Genomic DNA, 25066 nt, shown 5'->3' with positions numbered 1-25066 from the left:
ATAAAATTTCTCAGATGTCATAGAGCACCAAAATTATGTACTACACCGAAGGCGTACCTAGAGTCCGTGTAGATATTAGCAGATTTACCTTTTGATAATTCACACACTCTTCTTAGTGCCACCAGCTCCGCCACTTGGGCCGAGTGAGGTGGACCAAGAGGTTCGGCTTCTATGATGTCTTCGTTATTTACCACAGCATAACCTGTACATAACTCTCCAGTGTCAGTCTGTCTATGACAACTCCCATCTGTGTAAAATGTCACATCTACATTTTCTAAAGGTGTATCCCGTATGTCAGCTCTTGCAGTACAGGTCTGATTCAAATATTCCATACAATCATGTGCATCAATATACCTGCAGAACTCGCCTTACGCCAGTGACTCACCTCTCTCCTCCCTTTGTGCATCCTGAGGCACATATGGTAAATACATTGCTGGAATTAATGTACTGCACCACTTAATGGTGATGTTTGCATGTGCTATTAGGGCTAGTTCCCATTTTGTGAACCTAGCTGAGGAGACATGTCTAGTTTGGGCAGAATTCAGCAAAGCAGATACAGCATGGGATGTATAGACAATCATATCATGGCCTAATACTACATCCTCACTCTTACTGACCAATAGAGCAGTTGCTGCTACACTTCTTAAACATGTTGGGAATGATCTTGCCACAGTATCCAATTGTGCACTGTAGTATGCTACGGGTCTATTGGCATCACCATGTTTTTGTGTGAGGACACCTGCTGCGCAACCCTCAGCTACCCTACAATACAAATCAAAAGGTTTTTCATAATCTGGTATTCCCAATGCAGGTGCTCTTGTCAGACTATCCTTAAGGTTAAGGAAAGCCTGCTCTGTTTCCTCTGTGTGTATGACACGATCAGGCTTTGAGGAAGAGACTAAGGCCCTCATTCAGAGTCGATCCCTAGATACAAGCGGTCGCTCTGAATGAGGGCGGCTGCTTGTAGTGTGAAGTGCGGCCTCCTGGTCGCTAGCTAAGCTGTAGCAGCTCTAGCAAGCGACCAGGTTGATGGTCGCGATGGTCAGGACCATCACGACCATCGGGGCTTGCAACGAGACCCTAAGGTTGGGTCTCAGCAAGCGCAAGCCCCAGGGAGCTTCCTGCTCTGATTGAGCAGGAAGCTCCCCACTGACATCATTGCTAATGTCAGTGGGGCCGCCCCCAAACGGCAAGCGTTCCATCAGGAATGCCTTTCGTTTGGCCGGCCGCCCCCCCTGCCCGCCTCCCAAATGGGGCGAGCTGTCAATCGCCATCGACAGCTCGCCCCCTTTGGTGCGAGACCTGTAGCGATGGAGCACCCATCGCTAGCCGGGTCTCGCACATGCGCACGTCGGAGCCGGCTCCGACGTGCGCATGCCCAGTGGGCAAACATCGACCCGGTTGTGAGCGCTCAGCGCTTGCGACCGGATCTGAATAAGGCCCTAAGTCCTGTAATGGTAAAGCCAAAATAGAAAAACCTGAGATCCACATTCTGCAGTATCCACACATTCCCAAGAAGGTACGGATTTGCTGTTGGTTCTGCGGTAGTGTCATAGTCTGTATGGCCTGGATTCTGTCAGTAGTCAGATGTCGTAATCCCTGGTTTAGGCAGTGTCCTAAGTATTTAACCATGGACTGGCATGGCTGTAATTTGTCCTTAGCAACCTTGTGTCCTGTCTGTGAGAGATGAAGCAACAGTAGTTTAGTATCATTTAAACATGACATAAATGAATCAGAACACAACAATAAATCATCTACATATTGTATTAGAACAGATCCATTGGCAGGTTGAAAAGATTGTAAACAGTGGTGTAAGGCCTGGGAGAAGATACTGGGGCTGTCTATGAAGCCCTGGGGTAATTGAGTCCATGTGTATTGTACCCCCTGTATGTAAATGCAAATAGGTACTGACATCAGGATGAAGAGGGACAGAGAAGAAGGCAGAACAGAGGTCAATGACAGTAAAATGGGTTGCATTTGGTGGGATCTGCATGAGAATGACAGCTGGATTCGGCACTTCGGGAAATTGGCTCTCTACTACCTTATTAACCCCTCTAAGGTCCTGTACCAACCTATAACCCCTCCCACCACTCTTCTTCACAGGAAAGATGGGACTGTTGGCTACACTCGCTGTACGGACTAAAATTCCCTGTTGCAGTAACCGCTCAATTATGGGATAAACCCCTATCTCTACCTCCTGTTTTAACAGGTACTGGGGAATTTTTGGAGCTTACCTGCCACTTTTTAAATTTACCATTACGGGAGCTACATTTGCCATCAATCCAGTGTCCTGTCCATCTTTGGTCCAGAGGGACCCTGGTATCTGAGATAACATTTGTTCTACTTGAGATGGATTTTTATCTGAAACGGTAGAGTGAAACATTAACCTTTGGGGAGTGTCCAGTATATCCCTTACCTCATGCGCAACTTTCTCTGGGATATCTAAAAATATACCATCAGGTGTACAATAAGTGACATCCCATTTTACATAAATCCCTTCCCTGTAGGTTAGTAGGGGCCGCTGCTGCCAGGAGAAAGGAATGTCTGGTATGCAATGGACCATTAGGAACCTCTGCAGATTTGGTTAAAGGATAATGGTGCACTTTACCCGTTACACCCATTGCTGGTACTGTCTTGCTGGTCATCTGTAAATTAGATGGAGATTTTATCACTGATCTGGTCGCCCCTGTGTCTACAAGAAAAGAATGTTTAGTACCAGCTACATCAACCGTCATTACAGGTTCTTCCCTAGTACCCCCAGTTAACCTAACTAGCTGTAGACTACAGGTGTGACCTGACCCCTAGAGCTGACTATATTCCAGCAAAGCATTCACTGCTACAACGTGAGCAGGTGATGGCTGGAATTGTCCTGATTGTGGTGGGAGTCCCTTCTGTGGGTATCTCTGTGTTCCCTGGTTTGGGATTTCCCACGGTCTAGCTTTACAGAACCTACTTATGTGGCCCTCCTTGTTACATCTATAACAACTACGTGGTTGACGTGTATTGAAAGGTTGTTGTGTGGGTTGGGGAGTGTGAAAAGATTGTGGTTGTGTATGGGGAAAAGGGTTTGGAAGTTGCATGGGATGAGTGTAGTGTGGCTGTGTGTGATAAGACTGCTGCGGTGTTATTTGCATTCCTTCCAGAGCTTGAATACTAACATCCATTAGTTTCTCACTCTGCATTTCTCTCTTCCTAAAGATGTTTTTATCATGTTCAATTGCAGATTCCTGAGTGTGTCTACTGTAACTCCTCTCCAACCAGGAGGTGAGGTCTGAACCCTGGTCTTTAGAGTGTCTTTAAGACCATCCATAAGCACTGTGATTGTGATTTCCCTGTGATGTGTGTTGTCCTTTATATCCTCTATGCCTGTGTATTGGGTAATAGTCTGCAGCGCTCTGGTAAAATAATCTGCTGCAGACTCACTCTCTTTTTGTTTGATTGTAAAAATCTTACTCCAGTTAACTACTACTGGAAAATATACCGCCAATTGGGTGGCAATGCGGGCTATGTTGTCCTGATTACCTTCATCAGTCATGGGGTTATCTCCATCCAATACACAGGACGTGATGAACTTTTTCACGTCGGTATTGTGTGGAAGACAAGCCCATAATACCACTCGCCAATCTTTATTGGTTGGCTCATGAGCATTACCTAAATCCTTTACAAATCTCTGGCACTTTGCTAGTTCTTTCCTAGGGTCAGGGAAATTTATCATTATGGAAAGTAGCTCTGCTCTTGTCCATGGACAATGCATTGCTACATTCCTTGTGGCCACTACACCATGTGCATCCGGATTCCCATTAGGATCAGTTATTGTCTGGACGGGATGGATGCCTGCCACACTGCTACCTTTGGCCTTACTACCTGTTTGAGGGTTCAGCCTATTGCTACTACTTATTATATTAGCAATCTCCGCTACTGTTACAGCGGGTGTTAATACTGCCTGCACTGGTGGGGCTACCTCCATTTCTGGTGCTAGTGGGGCAGCTACCTGTGCTTGCTGTGGTGGTACATTTAACATTTGTGCAACATGGGAAAGAGAGGACATCACAACAGGTTCATCATCTGCATCATAAACATGTTCCTTATAGTTACTTAGGAGAGGGTACAAGTTACTTGTCACATTTTTATGATTTTTGAGATCGACTGTACCTTCACCCCCATACGCATAGGGCGGTGGTGGTGCAAGTGTGCTAATAACATTACCTTCTGCAACGCTACCTTGCTGTGCATTTGCACTACTTTGCGGCGCACACACAACGCTATTTCCGTTTGCGCTCCCTTGCGTTGTGCACGTGACTCTAGTTTGCATCGCGTCCACACCACTAAGCCACATGTTCCCCTCGTGCTGCCACAACTTTAAGCAATCATTAAGCTTTACCCTTTTCTGCAGAGACTTCACTAAACATATACTGTCTCTGACATTATTCAGAACCTCCGAATCAAAGCTACCAATCTTAGGAAAAGGTGTTCTACATTTCTTGGTCATTTTGACCCATATGTCACAGTATGCCGTAGCATACGCACCATACTTTTTTAAACATAACATACCTGGCTGAACCAACCGCCCCTTCCATCAGCAGCACATCATCGACCATTTCCAGAGAGAAAACACTTAGCAATTCTAGAGAATCTCGATTGGTGAACGATTTTCAGTGAGCTACGTTCACGCACTCCCTCCCGTTATGCACAGTCGGCACGCCTGGCATTACAGTCGGCTTGCACAATGAGGAGCAGAATAACCACCTATTGTAAATTATTCTACCTGCGACGATATTAAACTAAGCTTCCGCCGCTCGCTCCTTCCCACTATACACCACTTTCTCGCTAAGCGATAGGGTCCGTGTGCATAAACGGGGAGTAAAATAACCGCCTAGCAAATTATTTTACTTGTGATGAAATTAACTCCAAGCTTCACCATTCGCTTCCTACTTTAAGTTTACTCCCATTGGTAGCATCTAGAAGTTCCAATAACTCCTAACCTTGCCAGCAGTTTCACTCCCACAACAACCCACTTCACAATCACGGTTTATATAACCATGCATTGCCCAAAGAACCTAACTGATCAATGGACTTTGCGATTAATGGGTGCCGGACCGAGAAACCCCTTAGTTTCTTGACAACCACAATGTACCTGCTTTGTACACTGGCCCAGTAGTTTGTACGGCCCCATCAGGCACCTACTGAGTTTCCGCTGAGGTTTAACAGACAGTAACCTCCACCGAGGCTTAACTAGACAGTAGCCTCCACTTACAATCACACGTTTCAATTATACACTCCTTTTCTGCGCAGAAAAAAAAAACCCTTTTTCCCTTAATATAGCAGTATAATTCAGAGGTTTAACAAGCAGTCATGCTATATATACAATGACCGTTTGAACACGTGGCAGCAATACAGGAAATATGCGTACGCTATTGTGCGACTTCCCTTTTTAACGCGAACCTTTATCAACGAAGGAAAACAAACTTTTTCCTTCCTTGTCCCTGGATTCTAATCAGCGCTCCTTGAACTCACACAATAACAGATAGCGGTCTTTCAGCATCAAGTGGTAGCAGGTTTTTGAAGGCAGTGTGTTCTTTCCTGCATATGGCATCTCCACCCTTTGGTGAGAGACCGAAAGCATCTGAAGCATCTTGGGAGTGGGGCAAAATATAGCTTTGCAAACTGGGATTTTTTTTCTAGAACATTTTACAGTATGTTTATTTTTTGCACAATGTGTCCAACTGTACATTGGCACCTTCTGTAATTTATGGTACTCTGCCTTAATCCTAGAGAGATGTAATTTTTATTTATTTAGTTTTTTCTTGGAAAACTAATTTGAAAGTTTTAGATTACACAAACACAGTTTACATCATGTTTACATATGTGTAGCTTTAAAATGGGGTTAATGTCTCTGACGGATGAAGAATGAGAGTTAGGATCATACATGTTGTTGGTATCAGTGGTCACATGAATAGGGATGGCCATCAGTAGGTTAACCATCAATGGTACCATTTGTGGCTAACCACGATGGAATGAAACCATCAACATGGTACCATCAATTATTTTCCCCTCAATGGTCATCCCTGCTCTCGGACTCAAGGGGCAGCAGACCAATCACAGTGGGGGGCAGGGCTTAACAGTTTGCATCAGGGGTGTAGCTATGCTCTGTGTCCCAGTGCTGGGGACAAAAAAAACATCGCCGGGATCTGTGCCATCTATGGGGGAAAACTATTGGTTCTCCCCCAATGATGGCAAAACCATTGACCATCGGTGGTTAATCATCAATGGTTGTTAACCATCGATGGTCACCCCTACACACCCTTGAAAAAGTCCTGCAGATGGGATGAAACGCGTTGGGTATCAATACCTGTAACTAATACCTTTTGTTAATTGTTTTATTTGTATATCACGGTTTCCTTTATAGTTTGACAATAAATCGATATGAAAGTACACAGCATGTGTAAGGACTAATTGCTAAACAGGGTAACATACACATAAAAGGGCCAATCACTCCCACTCACTCTACAGCAGAACTGGACAGAGAAGGAGACCAGCAGAGAAGGCGTTAATTGGTGAGTAAATTCCAATCACTGCTTTGCATACATAGTGTCTGATAAGCAAGTGATACTGTCCTTATCCTTATGACTAAAGGTGCTGGTGTATGGAGTGGATTTCTGGAGGAGTATTTTAAGGTGGACCCTGTGATCAAATACCAAAAGGAACTATCTTTGTGACATACTGCAAGATTGGTTTAACTTGAATGACAGTAATTCCATTCCTTTTTTTCAGGACTGAGATCATAAAAGACTTTTGTAAGACTATATTTGATATAAAGACACTCTACACGACTGAGTGTGGAGAGACAAAATGGGAATTTGTGAGGAATTGTTTATTTATTTTTATATTTACATTTATATGTTTTCCGGAATTATGGCATCCTAGGACATTGGGCTATATGCAGAACATTGATACAGTCCATAAGGTCTTGATAAGCGCCGCATTTGGATTTTGTATTATTCACCCCTACACATGAATAGAAGACTGTAGTTGTATACACTGTACTCACAAGAAGGCACAGGGGGGAATTTAATTAAGGGCAAATCTATTCACATGGCCAAATCTGCGTGGCAGGCGCCTCACTTCAAGGCATTGGGATCTCGCACAAAAGTGTTCACTACCTACCCCATAGGATAGCGAGCACTTTTGTGTGAATCAGGCATTCAGCCGGCTGAGCGAAGGGTGTGAGACAGGCTTTAGTTGCTGGCATTTAAACGTTGCGGCAATGGCAATTCGCTCCCTTCGCTGACAATTGAATTGCATCCAAAGCCTCAGTCAGCAGACACAGCCTCACAATGAATCACTCCTATGTAGCTGCTGCTGATCTCCATGGGTCAGAGGAGCATGTGATGGGCTCCTCTAATCAGAGCTCATGCTTCCTTGACCCTTCTCATGGGTTTTACCCAGTAGTGCACTGCACTGTGCCCTGATCCTCTGTGTGTAGCTGTCAGGCCCCATTAACCCATGAGGCTACAGAAGCCTGGTCATTACATACTGTGGTGGTAAGCAAATGGGCCCTTGTGGATAATCCACCCCTGAATAGATGGAATCTGTCAGGAGACCCCTCTTCATACTGTGAGTATCACCTCACCTAAATAAAAATCTGTGCCCTTATAGAAGACACCTCACAGCTGCCAAGGGACCAAGGTCACTGAAGCTTCCTATCATATCTTACAGCATCTTGCAGCAGAGTAAGCACTTCCAGTCCTGTTGTGTTGTTGACTCACCTGTGTCAGCAGTGGCTCTCTTAGGAAATCTGCGTTTTTCCTGGCAGTCACAGTTGCCGAAGAAACTTAAGGAGGAGACGTCGCCATGTCATGTTCCGCATGAGCTGAAATTTTGCTTGCCAACAGCTCTTTGCATCTCTTCAGATCTGTGTCCGTTGGAAAGAAAGACACGATGTACGACTTAAACCTAGGATCAAGCACGGTCGCCAAAATGTGTTGATCCGATTTTAAGATGCTGACAACCCTTGAATCCTGGTAAAGCGAATAAAGAACTTGATCTACAAGTCTGACATACTTAGCAGAATCGCTTTGTTTCAACTTCTTCAGTTTCTCCAGCTTCTTTTCCAAAAGTCTAATTAGGGGGATGACCTGACTCAAGGTGGCAGTGTCTGAACTCACTTCACAGAGGACAACTTCAAAGGGTCTCAGCACCTTCCACAACACAAAAAGTATTCTCCACTGCGCTGCAGTAAAGTACATTTTCCCTATGTCATGGCTCGTTGTGTAGCTTTGGATGGCTTTTTGCTGTTTCGCCATTCGCTACAGCATATAAAGGGTGAAATTCCACTGTGTTACTTGTTCTTGCTTCAACTGGTGGCAGTGAAAATTAAACTGTTCTTGCAGGTGCTGCAATCTTCTACATGCACCTGCTGAATGCAAAAAAAATTATCCAAAATTTTCCGGGCCACAGATAGCATCTCCTCACTTTTAAAAAATATTCTGCACCACCAAATTAATTTTGTGAGAAAAACATGGGACGTGTTCAAAATAATCCAACTGTAATGCTCTCACAATATTTGTTGCATCAGAATTCACAAATCCTCAGGAAAGTCCAAGGGTGGTAAGCCATTTTGCAATGGCTTCTCTGAGTTTTTCTAAGAGGTTAACACCAGTATGACTATTAGTGAAGCCGGTGATACATAGAGTAGCTTGCTAAATAATAACAGAAGTTGGCGCTATAAGTGTATCTCTGCACAATTATATTGGAATAAACAATTGTCTTGAAAAACTAGAAAGTAGCCAGTAGACTATCTGTTTTTTTTAGAGGCTGCTAATAAGTATTCTATATTTTTAAATTGTACATTTTCTATATACCCTCAATAATATTGTGTGTTCAAACCTGCAGATTCTATATACTAATTTGTAGAGTACCCATATCAGTGCCCTTTATATCCAATTTTTCTTTTAACAGAATAGCCTGCCTCTGAATGAGCTGGTGTTTGTTAGATGCTGCTGCTGCTGCTGCTAAAGGCAATACACCAGTGGGCTGTCACAGTCATGTAATCTTTAGTTGCCCTGTTTCGCTTGGCCACATTTCTGTGGTTAAGTGGACAGTGGGTACAATGGCATTTTGGAGGACAGAATTGCTTTTCTAGATGGAATTTAGATGGAATTTGGTAGTGGGGACACAGGACCTTAATTAACTATTTAAAACCCACGGTATTAGTGGCGGATATTGGATGCAGATCTAATACTAGAATAGCTGATATGGCGTCAGTGATCCGCTGTACAACTGGGTCACCGCTTTCATACTTGCTTCCTGTATCAAAGCATTGCTTTACAGTCAATTGTATTTTAAACTACTACTAGTATTAGTATTTCTGGTCCCCGTCTGGGATGAAGATCCACTCCTAGCAGCAGCAGCAGCCCTAGCATTCAAGGATTCTTCGGTGGAATCCTGGATAGGGGAGGATTCACCTAGCTATATCAAATTGGATAAAGGACTATTTCCAATCACGATTGAGGATATTGATGATGAAGATGAAAGTGTTGGTGGTGGAGATTGCAGGTGCTTGCATCTAGCATAGAGATGGGAGCCAGCTTTAGCTGTAGTTCTATTTGTTACTTTTTTAGCAAAAGTTTCTTTTTTTCCCAAAACCTTTTCATGCATATGCAGCAAATGATGTAACAGGGAGGAGGTTCCTAGATGGTTAAAGTCCCTACCTCTACTTACTGTGGCTTTACAAACGCTACAGATGGCAAGACAATTGTTGTCCAAAAAATAATTCCACACATAAGAGGTGGATTTTTTTTGTCTTATACCCAGGCATGACAATTGCTTTCTTCTTATTTTGGGCAAGAACTGCTCCCACTGGTGTCTCACTTACAACCTCATCAACATTTTCATCATCAAAATCTCATTAAAACCTTCATCAGCTACACAAATTTGCCCCTCATCCTGTTGTACTACTACCGTAACATCCTCAATGTCTAGGTCAGCAACTTCTTGGATTCTGCTGCTCATTCCCACTTTGGCAGAGGGTGCAGAAATGGAGGAAGGAGGCTTCTCTATGAGTTGAGAAAGGTCAGGCTTACACACAGCACTCGTGGACACACTTAGGCTCTCCTCAGGGATTTGTGAAATTTCTGTTTATGAATAGTTTGTTCTACTGCCTTAGTGGTTTTTATTTTTTTTATACCTTTTCTAGACTCAGAATGAAAAGGTCTTGCATCTTCATGAGAGGCAGAAGATGCCTCAGTGACAGTTGGAGAAGATTAAAAACTATATATAGTATCATAAATAATAAAAAAGAGAGACTATCTGGACATCTGTATTATACCTATTTGGAGCATGAATTTTACAAGGCTAATGAATCATCATATAGTATAGGGCCATATGTAATAGGGTGAGAGTTTAGAAAATGTGAGATTTAGCAGTAAACTCTCAAATTGGTCCAGTTTTATCTTCAAAATGGGAAAACGTGGATGAGATTTTAAATCATGAGAGTTTTTTTGAGTCTGAAAAACATGTGAGTATGCTCTGTTGCTTTGTTCTCGGACTCTATTACATTAAACTCACATTTTCTAAACTCTCACCCTATTACATTTGGCCCATAGACTTCTCAAAAGAACTTGATACATTTTAAAAAAAATATATATACTTTGAGAATGGCCTTTCATATTTATTTTTATTTTTTTTATTCTTATTTTCACTATAAATTTATTCGTATCAATTGTATTGTTATATATAAATGACTCATGTTGTTATAAAATAGCGAGAATAACAATTTATATGCACTGGGTTTATGAAAAGAGATCTCACTATTTGAAACTGCTACAATCTAATGAGCTGAGAGACACAGATTGAAAGACCTATGTGAACAATTCATGTGAATTAATTGAAACCAGGACTATCTAATTAAACAATCAGAATCACTATAAATACAGTTACCTTGGGCCACATATTTATCTTGAAAAAGGCCCTAGAGGAGGGACGAAATGCGTTGATCAAAGCAAGATACCACTTATTTTAACACAACAAGTAGTTCATATTCCGGGGTACATATATTCAAAAGTGATCCTGATCCATTGTAAAAGAAATTACTTTTTTGGAGAACACCTGAACTGTCTTATACTACAGACAAACAAGTCCTTAAGTATTTAAGTTTAACACCGTTGTGCTGTGGAAAGTTGCTTCCTGCAAATGGAGAACAGTGTATGGGATCCGAGCCACTTGGATTAGGTCAATTCGGCCGTTCAGTTTCCAGGAACCAGAACCCGCTCATTCCTAATTTTAATGTATATATATACAGTCAGGTGCATAAATATTGGGACATTGACAGAATTTTCATATTTTGTCCTCTATTCACCACCACAATGGCTTTGAAATTAAACAAACAGGATGTGCTTTAACTGCAGACTTTCAGATTTAATTTGAGGGTAATTACATCCAAATCAGGTGAACGGTGTAGAAATTACAACGGTTTCTATATGTGCCTCCCACTTTTTAATGGGCCGAAAGTAATGGGACAAACTAAACAATCCTAAATCTAACTTTCACTTTTTAATACTTTGTTGCAAATCCTTTGCAGGCAATTACAGCCTGAAGTCTGGAATGCATAGACATCACCAGACGCTGGGTTTCATCCCTGGTGATGCTCTGCCAGGCCTCTACTGCAAATGTCTTCAGTTCCTGCTTGTTCTTGGGGCATTTTCCCTTCAGTTTTGTCTTCATCAAGTGAAATGCATGCTCAATCGGATTCAGGTCAGGGGATTGACTTGGCCATTGCATAACATTCCACTTTTTAGCCTTAAAAAACTCTTTGGTTGCTTTTGCAGTATGCTTCGGGTCATTGTCCATCTGCACTGTGAAGCGCCCTCCAATGAGTTCTGAAGCATTTGACTGAATATGAGCATATAATATAGACTTGGATTTTCCTGCATGACTCTGATCTCAAAACGAGGCAAAACGTCATCCTCCCGCTGTCGGATTCTCCCAGGTTTTGGGTTCTGTAAAGGTTCCGGTGATCTGCGCCATTTTCACTCCGAGTGTGGATGGTGAACTGAACAGACTTGTTGCTGTCACTGTCTGTGTCAGTGTGTTGACCAACTTGTCCTGTCGGGGTCTGGGCTGAAGGCTACTGCTGTGTTGTCCATAAAGGGGCTGGGGCTACAGTATATAAAGGGGGGCTTCAGTGTGTCCTGTAGCTGCTGTCACTTGTCCTGTCAATCAAGGGACTGCTGCTGTATTATTATACATAAGGGCTGCTGTTGTTGTCCTGTACGGCTGCAGTCCATAAAGGGGTGCTGTGTTGGCAGGGGTTCTCTTCCCCAGTGTCAAAAAATAAATAAAAGTGCTTTTTTTTATGTGCGTTAGCAACTTAGCTGCGCTATTATTGTTTGGTGACACTGCCGGCCACACTGCAGTTTATTGTCCATGTATTGGTGACTCTGCAGGTGCTCTGTCCGCACTCTTCAGGGGTGCTATGTTGTCCATCAAAAAGGGGTGCTGTCTGTGTTGTTCATCAAGGGACTGCTGCCTCATTCAGGGGTGCTAATCCCCAGTGTGAAAAAAATGAAAGTGAAATTAATAATATCAATATCAATCCACTAAAAAAAAAAAATTATATTTTTTTGTGTGTGTGCGTTAGCAACTTAGCTGCGCTATTATTGTTTGGTGACACTGCTGGCCAGACTGCAGTTTATTGTCCATGTGTTGGTGACTCTGCAGGTGGTCTGTCCGCACTTGACAGGGGTGCTTTGTTGTCCATCAAGAAGGGGTGCTGTCTGTGTTGTTCATCAAGGGGCTGCTGCATCATTCAGGGGAGCTCTTCCCCAGTGTAAAAAAAAGGGAAAAGTGCTTTTTTTTTGTGTGTGTGCGTTAGCAGCTTAGCTGTGCTATTATTGTATGGCGACACTGCCGGCCAGACCGCAGTTTATCGCCCATGTATTGTGACCCTAAGTGGTAGCGCAGTGTTATTCTTTTCTTATTGACAAAAAATCTTCTGACTCTGTAAGTGGTAGCGCAGTGCGTTATTCTTTTCTTATTCATAAAAAAAATCTTGTGACACTGTAAGTGGAACCACAGTGTAATATTCAACACGTATTAAATTAATTTGTGACACTGTAGGTGGAAACTTCGCAATTTTACAATAACACAAAGTTAGCAATAAAAAAATGCAACTATTCACTTCTTTCCTCAATCATGAATAGATGATTAGTCTACACGCCGACTACAAGACCACAACAAAGTGCTAAATAACATGCATAATATATTAAAAATAATGACATCACAAGAGCCTCAGCTGAGATTCACATAACATTCTCAAAAGGTGAAATTAGAGTCTATGGCTTAAAAAATGGAATAAAGCAGCTTAAACTACATTCTCTGATATAGTGTCCCTATTACCTACTGCATTCTCTGCTATAGTGTCCCTACTACCTACTCATGGCCTCTCTACCTGAATTTCAGCGAGTCAAAGGGGCAACTCCATTCGACCATATTCCAGGGTACAGCTGCTCCTTCTGTAGCCCAGGATAGAAGATGAGTAGGGGGTGTGGTGATATGGACTAAAATGGAGCTCACAATCACTAAAGTGAACAATGAATCCCCAATCTAACAGGGAGCGCAGTTGTGATTTATACACAACATATAGGCTTGAGTGCTGGTATAATCTGGGGTGATGGTATAGGCTGGAGTAACTATATAAACTGTTGCCAGCTCAAGTAAAGCAAAGCCAGATTGTGCAAGGGCCTCCAAATTACCTTTTTTTTCCTGCCAGTAGTCAAACAGACTGTCTGACATGCCTGTTTGGATGCTATCATTAAAATATTTTAAATAGTCCTCAACCATTCTTTGAATGGGGACCGTATCAGATGGAGTCACGGTAGAGGTGTCATTAATTGTAGGCAATTCTTTTTGTCAAAACTTGGTTGTGTTGACTCATCTGCATCACCAGTGGGTGTTTTGGAAAAGTTTTGTTTTTTCTTGGTAGATGCACTTGCTGGAGAAACTGAAGGAGAATCCATCGCTGCTTCACGTGTCACTTGAGCTGACAATTTGCTTACCAACAGCTCTTTGCATCTCTTCAGATCTATGTGCATTGGGAAGAAAGAAACAATATCTTCATCCCTTCTGGGAGGAAAATCCACTCCCAGCAGCAGCAGGCATAGCGCTCAAAGATTCTCAAGAAAGACACAATGTAAGACTTAAACCTTAAATCTTAAATCTTGCATTTGCTCTGTTTGGCTTGTCCATATAGCTGTGATTAAGTGGACAGTGAGTACAATGGCATTTTGGAGGCCACTAATTACGTTTTTTTTAATGTCCCTGTACAGGTTGGGAAATGCTTTTCTAGTGAAGTGGAATCTTTGCAAAGGATTGTTTAACAGTCAATTGTTTTAGAAAGCACTACTAGTAGTCTTCCCAGTCCAGTTCTGAAATAAAAATCCACTCCCAGCAGCAGCAGCAGGCATAGCGCTCAAAGATTCTCAAGAAAGACACAACGTAAGACTTAAACCTTAAATCTTGCATTTGCTCTGTTTGGCTTGTCCACACATCTGTGGTTAAGTGGACAGTGGTAACAACTGCATTTTGGAGGCCACTAATTAAGCTTTTTAATGTCCCTGTACAGGTTGGGAAATGCTTTTCTAGTGAAGTGGATTCTTTGCAAAGGATTGTTTAACAGTCAATTGTTTTTGAAAGCACTATTTGTAGTATTCCTGGTCCCCTTCTGGGATGAAAATCCACTCCCAGTGGCAGCAGGCATAGCGCTCAAAGATTCTTCTGGGGCAAGGACTGATGTGAATGAGTAAAATATTTTTTTGTAAATGCCTCCCTTTCTCCCTCATAAATATACTTCAGAATAAAAAATTAAATTAAATTTACTACCAATCAACCCTGCATTCAACTACATACATACTCCAAATCCCTCAGGCCTCTTGAATAATAAAAACATTTGTTTCCTGATGTGCCATGTTGGAAGTTGAACTGCCACATGTTTGTGCCACCCACTGCTACTGCTTAGCTTAGCCAGCTAGCTTGGTGTAAATTTTGGGCCTAGACTGGATGAAAACAATATTGTGAGGTGGTCAAAAACTTGACTGGAAACGAGTGGAAATTAATGTTATTAAGGTTAGTAATACTGTAGTATCAAAAAAAATCAAATGATATGAGTTTAGCATATTTTATCAATTAAAAAAAAATAATACAGATCCAAAACACGCAAGGGCGGTTTTGGCAAAACCAAATCCAGATCCAAAACCAAAAACACAGGGTTCGGCGCACATCTCTAATATATATTATACATACAGTACATATAAACATTATATATATATATATATATATATATATATATTATTTAGAAAAGAGGTCACTCAAAAAGGACTTTAAAAATTAAAACTTAACTTATGGAAAATACAGTTTGGCCTAGGACATTATGTCATAGTTATTGGGAGCTTCAGGAACTGAGGGCTTCCCGGTTCGCACACAGCCGTCAACTGCTAAAGTATGCAAATTCCGCGATCACACGGCAAGACATTAGACGCCCACTATGTCTTAGCGTCCTATCGCGTTGTGTATTTAGACACCCACCGGCCTGTCTTAAGACGCCCACTTTTCCTTCATAAAACACGTCATCTCTCGGAAGTATATGCAACAATCCCTAACATCGAGTACCATCGGAACATACGCAGGGCTTGTGGTGGACCATACCCTACCGCAAGCACTGCGAGTGCTGCAGTGTTTTAAACAGCCATGTGATGTGTACTAGTGTAATATGATGCTGCATCTTAATTATGCACGCCTTCAAAATGGCGTTTTGATGCTCTGGCACTCCCGCATTCGCACCACCACACCCCCATTTCCATCGACCTAGAAATGGCACATTCTGTCACTCAATCTTTTGAGTCATTTGTGTACTCGCTGCTTTCTCTTCCCAATCGCAACGACTGCTTCACGCATGCGCACTGCGTCTTTTACGTAAGCGCAGGTTGCAAAAATTGGCTTGAGCGTCTTGTGGAATTTTTCTACCTTGACAAAGGTCTAATATTGGACCGAAACGTCTGACAATGACATTATACTGTTACACTGGTGGTATGTAATAATAAAGAACATTTTTTTACTGTTGTGGTGACATTGTGGCATGTACACTGGCAGAAGAGGCCCTGTGCCTTTTATCCAATAAAAATACTTATTCCCCATTCATTTCTGCATATCATTTCAAGTGTGTAGCGCTCACCTCCTACAACAATATTTATGCTTATGATTGGGCTGGGAACCCATATAGAGGTCAGCAGCAAGCACCAAACCCTTTATATAACCCATATCGGAAGCGCAGGTCTCCCATCTTCCTTGATATGGTGAGTGCCCTCTAAGTTTGGATTATATATATATAATATAATATATATATAAGCGCGGCTCCCCAGGTAGAGCTGAGGGTGGACCGGGGGAGGAACAAGGAAAACTAAAGCCAGCATTCATTGCATATTCCTCGGCAGTAGTAAGGTGCAATCTGATGGCTGTCTCTACAGGTATGTGGTAAGAAGGCTTCAGTCATGCAGGGATCCCCATTGAGAGTGTTACAGTGAAGTCAATTACTGGATAGATACGCAGACTTGTTCCAATCTCTGTCAGTCAGCTTCCATACAATCACCTTCCCCTGCCTGCATCTAAACTCCCTAATAAGTTTGAGGATTCTTCTTAAAATCTCATTACAACAGAATCACTCCTACCCTGTGCCTGTGCTTAGTGACTGGTAGGGAGAGGAGACTAGTGCTATTGGACTTAAACATTTCGCAGTAGCCCCTGTTATTAGTTGCCAGACAGTTAATGCACATTTACTTTATCCATTCTACAGCCCTTTTGGAAGCTAAGAGCACAATCCCAGCAAGTGCACCACTGCTAAAGAACGTACTGACTCAGTGTTAGAGCTAAAATCTGCAGAGGACAAAAGTGAAAATAGCAGTAAATTTCCTTATCTACTGCGTGCGCTCCCACGTTAACGCTGTTCATTTAACAAAGTGGCGACAGTATAGAACACTAAAGCAAGAGAGCCAGGATAGATAACAACTAACAAGGAGGAATTGTTTTTACGTACTTACCTGACTAGATTCTGTTAATCTGCTAGAGATATCGTCTGTCAGTTGCCAGCATAAGGAAACAGGGTACAATACCCTTGTTCTTCATTTTAAAATAGACTTAAATACAGTCTGCAGTACAGTACTGCTAGGATTTATATTATTGTGATGTCCGAAAACATCCCGGGCACCGTTTGCAAACACTACAATAAGCAGACACTCTCTTGCATGCAGAGGTAGTGAGAAACTATTCTTGGTTTTGTGCACAAATTAATAGAGGAATATGTTTTATCTATTATTGATCTTGCATATTTATATTTTTCCTGTTTGCATATCTATTGCTTAACCCTTCTTTCGGCAGATGGACCTATGGTTCCCGAGTTCCATTTATAATAAAATTCTCGGATACCAGTGTACTTTTCTGTCTTAAAGTATAAGAGATACATCGCATTGTGCATTGTTGTTTTGTATTGCTAATGTAGAAGTTGTCACTGTATTGATTTGATCTTGTTGAATACATACAACATCCTATTGCCATTATTGCCTGTGTCTATTGGGTAACATTCCGGAAGAGCCCAAGGTGATCCAGAGACAGAGTATTTGGTAGGAAGCACCCTAACACACCACTAGTAGAATAGAACACGCTTTGTGGGGTGTTACATATATATATGTCTAAATACTCGGCACTAGACCAACCAAAAGAATGACACGGAGACCTGGCGGTCTAAGTCAAAGTTTCAATTCCCGTCCTGATGAAAATTCTTTAAGGGAATTGAAACGTTGACTTAGACCGCCAGGTCTCTCCGTGTCATTCTTTTACCAAGTGTCTGAGCGCCGCTCATTTTGCACTGTTATATATATGTTTGCAAGTACTGTACAAGAGCACCTGAAATAGGGGCATTTTTAGCATGTGGCAAGTGGGCCACGTGCCCTGGTTGCTGTGGCAGTCCAGTAGAGGAAAGGGTGGTTCCTACAGAGGCCGGCGGCCGGAAGGGCCTCTCTCTCTTCTCCTCCTCTCTCCACTATCAGCCCTTTTTCACCCCTGGCCTGCACATAATGAGGTTCATATATAAGTCCTGCCGCGTTCTGCATGCGACTGAATCTGTGAACAGTTGGCTGCTGTGTGACCAGTCTGTAGCGTGTCACTGTTACCTGTTTACTAGCCTCCATATTCCTCACTTACATTACATTACCCTATGTAGCACTAAAGTAAAGTTTATACTATTTCATCTCTGGAACAAATCACATCCCAGTGTCTTGAGGTTTAGTCAGTCTGTGGCTCCCTAGCACTTGGGGAACTACAAGTCCCACAGAAGGGCAGGGAATGCCAGACATAAGTTTATGGAGCTTTCAGATCCAGGAAGGGTAAGGAGACATAGATTTATATGACTTATAGTCTTGTGACCGTCACCGGAGTTGAGTCCAAGGAGGAGGTGCCACCCTGCAGTTCTGGTTCCAGGTAAGAAAATTGAAAATACTTAATTTTTGTCATCCACTAGCTGTCACCCTCTCCCTGTTGTCACCCTCTCTCCGTCACCCACTGCTGTCACCCTTTCCCTGTCATCACCCTCTCTCTGTCACCCACTGCTGTCACCTATTGCTGTCACAAAGACACGCCCAGTCCCCGGCCGACCATGCCCCCTTTTTAGGAGTGTGGAAGGGGAAGCCATACCTGCACATCACTGCCCTGCCCTGCCCCCGGTCTGCCATGTACATTACTATCATGCTTGTATAGTAATTTTTGGGCGGTGCTATTTTTTTAATTTGCTCTGGGCACCATAAACCCTAGTTACGTTCTGAAATTAGACTTATCTCTGTGTGTGCACAATTCAGCATATTCTGCAATTACATCTATATGTTTTCACTCAGCTTAGCCCATACATTTTTCCAAACATAACCAATATTTGAGATATTGTTCCCCCAAACTATACACATACTTTGGGCCTGATTCAGAGATGTACGCAATGCCGATATCTACGCAGCTGGCCGATTATCGATAGTCTGTGCATGTGTCTGAGCTGCACTACAAATACATCAAGGTCCATTACATAGTGGCTTGCAGTGACTTTTTACTAGCAGTGTGGGAGTGTTTGGGGGAGGTAATGGGGTAATTGCAGCAAAGACACAGGTGCCTTAACAAAGACCCTTATTAGGGTTGAAACACATCGGCAGCAGGTCTTTTAGTAATCGGAAGGAGTGCCTCGTATCCAGGGCCGGTTCTAGACATTGTGGAGCTAAGGGCGAAAGTTCACACTTGCGCCCTCCCCCCCACCAAAAAAAAAAACTTTTTGTAGATGACGTTCCTCTGCACGCGCTGAAAGCACACGCGCTTCCTGAAAGGGGGCGCGTCCTTGCGGAACACCCCCAATTCATCAAACTGTGGGGCGTGCCCAGCACTTATGAAGGTGCTGGGCTTCCCCCAAGCTCTCCCCTCGTGGCGAATAATTGCCATGTGCAGTAATGCGCCTTACACAGTAATGCCCTTTATAAATACATTATGTCACATGCAGTAATGCCCTTTATAAACAAATTGTGCTACATGCAGTAATGCCCTGTATAACACATTATGCCACATGCAGTGATGGCCTTTATAACACATTATGCCACACTCTGTAATGCCCTGTATAACACATTATGCCACACGCAGTAATGCCCTTTATAAACACATGCCACACGCAGTAATGCCCTGTATAACACATTATGCCACACACAGTAATGTCCTGTATAGCACATTATGCCACACGCAGTAATGACCTTTATAACACATTATGCCACATGCAGTAATGCCCTGTATAACAATTATGCCACATGCAGTAATGCCCTGTATAACACATTATGCCACACGCAGTAATGGCCTTTATAACACATTATGGCACACGCAGTAATGCCCTGTATAACACATTATGCCACATGCAGTAATGGCTTTTATAACACATTATGCCACATGCTGTAATGCCCTGTAGAACACATTATGCCACATGCAGTAATGCCCTGTATAGCACATTATGCCACATGCAATAATTCCCTTTATAATACAGTATCCCCAATTCAAATTACGCCACACATTAGTCCCTTATTCATTTTTATTTTATTAACAGTTTCTTATATAGCGCATCATATTCCGTTGCGCTTTACAATTGGACACACAGTGGTGCCCCTTTTACACAATGCCCAAATTAGTGCCCCTTATACACAAGGCCCACAGTACTGAGTAGTAGTGCCCCTAATACAATGCCCACAGTAGTAGTGCCCCAGTAATAATGCCCACTATAGTAGTGCCCACAGTAGGAATGCCCACTATAGTAGTGCCCAAAGTTGGAATGCCCCCATGTTTTTTTTTTATTATGGGATTTTTTATTTTTCTTTACCTTCTGGGGACTCAGTGGCGCCCTCTAGGGGCCGGCGCCCCGGGCGACTGCCCTGTTAGCCCACCCCTAGAACCGCCACTGCTCGTATCTGACCAGTCAGCGGTACAAGTCAGCGGTGTGTACACGCCAGGAGCCACGGAATATATAGGAAGGCCAGCGATCTCAGGGCCTGATTCTGACCCGCTCGTGAGTGCTGAGCGCTCGCAAGCGGGTCGATGGTGCCCTAGTGCGCATGCGCACAACGGAGGGAGCTCCGTCGTGCGCATGCGCAAGACCCGAATAGCGACGGCCAAGCCGTCGCTATGGGTCTCGCATCAAAGGGGGCGTGCTGTCGATGTTGATTGACAGCATGCCCCCTTTGGTGAGCGTGCCGGGGGCGTTGCTGCCCAGACGGAGGCATACCCATGGGAACGCCTACCGTCTGGGGCCGGCCCCACTGACATCACTAGTGATTTCAGTGGGAGTGCTTTTGGCTCTGATAGAGCCAAAAGCACTCCTGGGCTTGCGGCAGCGAGACCCTACCACAGGGTCTCGTCGCAAGCCCGATGGTCGCGATGGTCTTGACCATCGCGACCATCTTTTTGGCCGCTTGCATGAGCTGTGGGTGGCCACCCACAGCTATGTGAGCGGCCAGGAGGCCGCTCCAATATTAGGTAGGAGGGCCCTGATTCAGAGCAAGCGCTCTTGTCAGAGTGTCCGGCTCTGAATAAGGCCCTCAGACGTATGGAGGTCCCGGAATAACATACACTTAGGGGCTGGTATGTGATCATGGTTTCAGCTGCACGAAGGTCCCGGCTTAATGTCTACTCACAGGCTGATATGTTACCGCATGGAACATCAGGCTTCCTGAGAGGTCCGGTGAGCCCTTGAAGTTATCTTGTCTGACTAACATACCACTGACCGATATGAAGGCTATATGCACCTTTCTGTGACAAGTTTTTATGGATATTTTAATAAATACAAATCTGGCTTTTTGGATTGTTTGTCTTTGGAGTATAAGTCACAGTATTGAGCAGAACAGTTGGTTCTTCATATAATAAACCCTATTGTTTTTGATTTGCATATTGAAGGTTTTTCATACATTTTTTTCTACATTGAACTCTGTATATTTTTATATGGATATGACAGGTTTTTTTTTCCAGTATTTAGTAGAACAGCCGGTTCCTGATACAAACCCCATTGGCTTTAACTTGGATATAGAAAGTTTTTCATAAATTTTGCTTACCTGTATATTTTTTATATATTCTCCCTTTGGATATAAGTATTTTCCTATAACAAAGAAAAAACTGAACAGGAGAAACAGCGATGTTTTATTTTCATGCTGGTTTATTTCTAAAGACAGAGGCATGTCGTGACCATTATAGGAGCGAGTCACAGCCTGCGACTGTGAACCCGTAAGCAGTGAAATTAGCTTTGGCATCTCAGTTCCTGCGACCATTATGAGCAGCCACTGCGTTACTCAGATGACCGATTATCGAAGGATGTGCAACCAATGCTGTGTCTTTTGTACGCAGATGCTTGGATTTGCGTAGCGCTGTTGGGCGTTGCAATACAAATCTAGAGTTATGCGACCTTTGCATATTCTTGCACATCCACTGTATAATGAGATGCAGCAGTGGCTACATAAGCGTATAGGTCTGATTTATGCCCTCTGTCTAGTGCCTGCATTTTACAATATATGGCTGTTCACAGGCTTGTTTCTGCTGCCATCTAGTGGCTCCAACATAAATTACATGTGTCAACCTGACTTTACACTACATCTCTATTAATTCCTATACTATACACACCATCTGCAACAAATAACTAATGCCTTAAAAACAATTATGATTGTGTAGAGCCATTAACACCGGATGACACCAATGGCTGCCTTGGTTCCATATTATAGGACAAGGCCAGTGACAACCCACACTTTGAAAAGTGCATCTCCATATTGCAACAAGACCTTTTATGATTTATTGTCTGTCTCTTCCGCTCTTATGTCAATAGGGAAGGATAACACTGTGGAAAAACTGTGTAAAATTGAAATAGACTCTGAAGATTTCAAATAGCCCTAATATGAACATTCTCCAGCTCCTTCAATCTGCATTGGAAGCACCATTTCCAGCCAGGACCAAATATGTGACCCTGTTACATCAGAAACGCATGATATTGGTGTGGTCCTACAGCATTTTAAAATGTTATCGTCGAACAAACAAGGTCTTCCATGCAAGCGAGACGAATCACTAGAGGTTAATTTACGGAAGACAATATGTAAAGAGCTGGTGAACCATCAAGCTGATATTATGCGCCCTGCTATTAGGTTGTTGTTTGGAAGAAAGCAAGAAGCTCTCAGATGTACATCACAATACATGATGAGATCCTGTGGAGACTCTGGTGGGAAAACAGAAACTCTTCAAAAACACTAACCATGTTGTTTCAAAGAATAAGCTAATTATGTATTCAGGTTTGCCCCCCTGGTCTGTCAAAATAAATAGAGGTGTTCTGATTTAATGACCTGGCTCTGTATTTGTTGGTTCTGCACTAGGTTGAGAGAAATAAAGCTGGGCTAATTAGGGCATGAGGCAGATCCTCACTATTAGCAGCTGGCTGGTTCCAAGTGACTTGTCAGACACAAGGAAGGGCACCAAAGCCATACACCTAATAGCCCAGGCCTGCCATATTAATGTCCCCTCCACTCATTATGGTTAAACTGTGGCAGAGGGTCCATAAGTTAAGGGGCCATTGTGGGATCCCCCTGACTCATTGGTATATGTGCACTACACAACCTGCACCCATAGTGAATACTGTATGTCTCTGAATCACTGTCCTGTTTTGGACACAACTAGAAGACTAAAGCTGGCCACACACTAGACCAACTTACATCCAACCAGCCAACTAGTTCATTGGTTGGAATGAAAATCTGGTAAGGTATGAAAGCAAATGACAATCAGCAATTTGCTCCCAAGCGCTGCAAAATGGACCAAAACTGTTGTTTGAACAAATACCGTATATACTCGAGTATAAGCCGAGTTTTTCAGCACAAAAAATGTGCTGAAAAAGTACCCCCTCGGCTTATACTCGAGTCAAGTGTAGCGCTGACCGGACGGAGTTCGGTCAGCGCTACACACTGCCAAACACACAGCCGCCGGAGCCGGCAGCTGCGTGTTTGGTGTAATCAGCAGCCGCTGAGAGTCTGTCAGACTCTCAGCGGCTGCTGCTGCTCCCACTGCGGGAGCCATCTTCCGGCTCCCGCAGTGGGTGATGGGAGATACGTCATCATGACGACGTCTCTCCCATGCAAAGCGGCCGGAAGAGCGGACAGCGGGGGGACCAGGAGCGGGAGTTTCAGGTAAGTGATTTTTTTTATTTATTCTTGTCACGTCTCTCTCTACTGGGGGGTGGGGACTACAGGGGGCACTACCAGGGGGTGATTACTGCAGGGGGCACTAAAAGGGGTATTACCACTGGGGGCACTACCAGGGGGGAATTACTACAGGGGGCACTAAAAGGGGGGATTACCACTGGGGGAACTACCAGGGGGGGATTACTACAGGGGGAACTACCAGGGGAGGATTACTACAGGGGGCACTACCAGTGGGGGATTACTACTGGAGACACTGAAAGGGGGGATTACCACTGGGGGCACTACCAGGAGGGATTACTACTGGGGGCACAACCAGGGGGAATTACTACTGGGGGCACTACCAGCTCCTGCCATTTCCCACACTAGGCTTATACTCGAGTCAATAAGTTTTCCCAGTTTTTTGGGGTAAAAGTAGGTACCTCGGCTTATATTCGGGTCGGCATATACTCGAGTATATACGGTAGTTTAGATCAAACATTTAACAAACTTGTCTGAACGACCATTTTCATCTGTTTTCTGGCATTTAGGAGCAAATTGCTGATCATCAGTTACTCCCATTCCTTACCAGATTTTCATTTCAACCAAGCAACTAGTTGGCTGGTTGGATGTAAGTTGGTCTAGTGTGTGGCCAGCTTTAGAGAAAAGCCCAGAGTGAGATCTCTAGCCAGGAATAGAATCTTTGTATTGTGGGATCCCCCGAGGACACCTACGGAAGGTACCAGGCAAGATCATTTTCGTATATGTGGGAGTGCCGTCTGAAAAGAAGCTGTGTATATATTGTGACAAGAATCACATAGACCAGGTAAAATCCATCAGTAGCTTTATTGCTCATCACAGGCAGGTACACAGGATATGGCAGTTTCACAGGCAAGATGTTACACAGTCTTCCAAACAGCAATATTTCTTCTGTGGACTCGCAGGTCCAGGACCCCTAACACTAATCACCCCCAGGCCTATAAGCTGGGCGACTATCTCACCATCAGGCTCAGCTTCCCCAGTGTCTCTGCAGTTCTTAAACCAGCCTCACACAGGTGTCTGTAATCAGCTGCCTTCCAGATTCTGATTGAGGCATCACCTGAAGTGGACATTGCACATTCCTAATGCCTTTGCTCTGCCAAACCTGGGATATCTGGATATTATATATATATATATATATATATATACAGGCTTTAAACCTGCATCTTGGTAAAGGCACGGTGGGGAAAGGATCTACTTACGGCTTATTGACATCAGGCCGCAATAACCTGACATGGCATTGGATATTCAAATAGTGAAAAAGTCAGATCTTTGAA

The 25066-nt window shown here is 43.4% G+C and overlaps 1 long non-coding RNA gene across 1 annotated transcript in view; it reads left to right on the top strand.

The window, feature by feature from the left end:
- LOC148542375 (uncharacterized) overlaps nucleotides 1–22845 on the top strand; it is a 46160-nt gene extending 23315 nt beyond the window's left edge. The window contains exon 3 of the long non-coding RNA XR_015877727.1: nucleotides 22418–22845. This is a non-coding gene — a long non-coding RNA (uncharacterized LOC148542375). The remainder of the gene's footprint in view (nucleotides 1–22417) is intronic.
- The last annotated feature ends 2221 nt before the right edge of the window (nucleotides 22846–25066 follow it).

The sequence above is a fragment of the Taudactylus pleione genome, unplaced genomic scaffold (assembly GCF_031769625.1).
Source record: "Taudactylus pleione unplaced genomic scaffold, aTauple2 ptg000012l, whole genome shotgun sequence".
Lineage (NCBI taxonomy): Eukaryota > Metazoa > Chordata > Amphibia > Anura > Myobatrachidae > Taudactylus > Taudactylus pleione.
The sequence above is the reverse complement of the archived record's forward strand: the minus strand, read 5'-3'. Positions and strand labels throughout refer to the sequence as shown.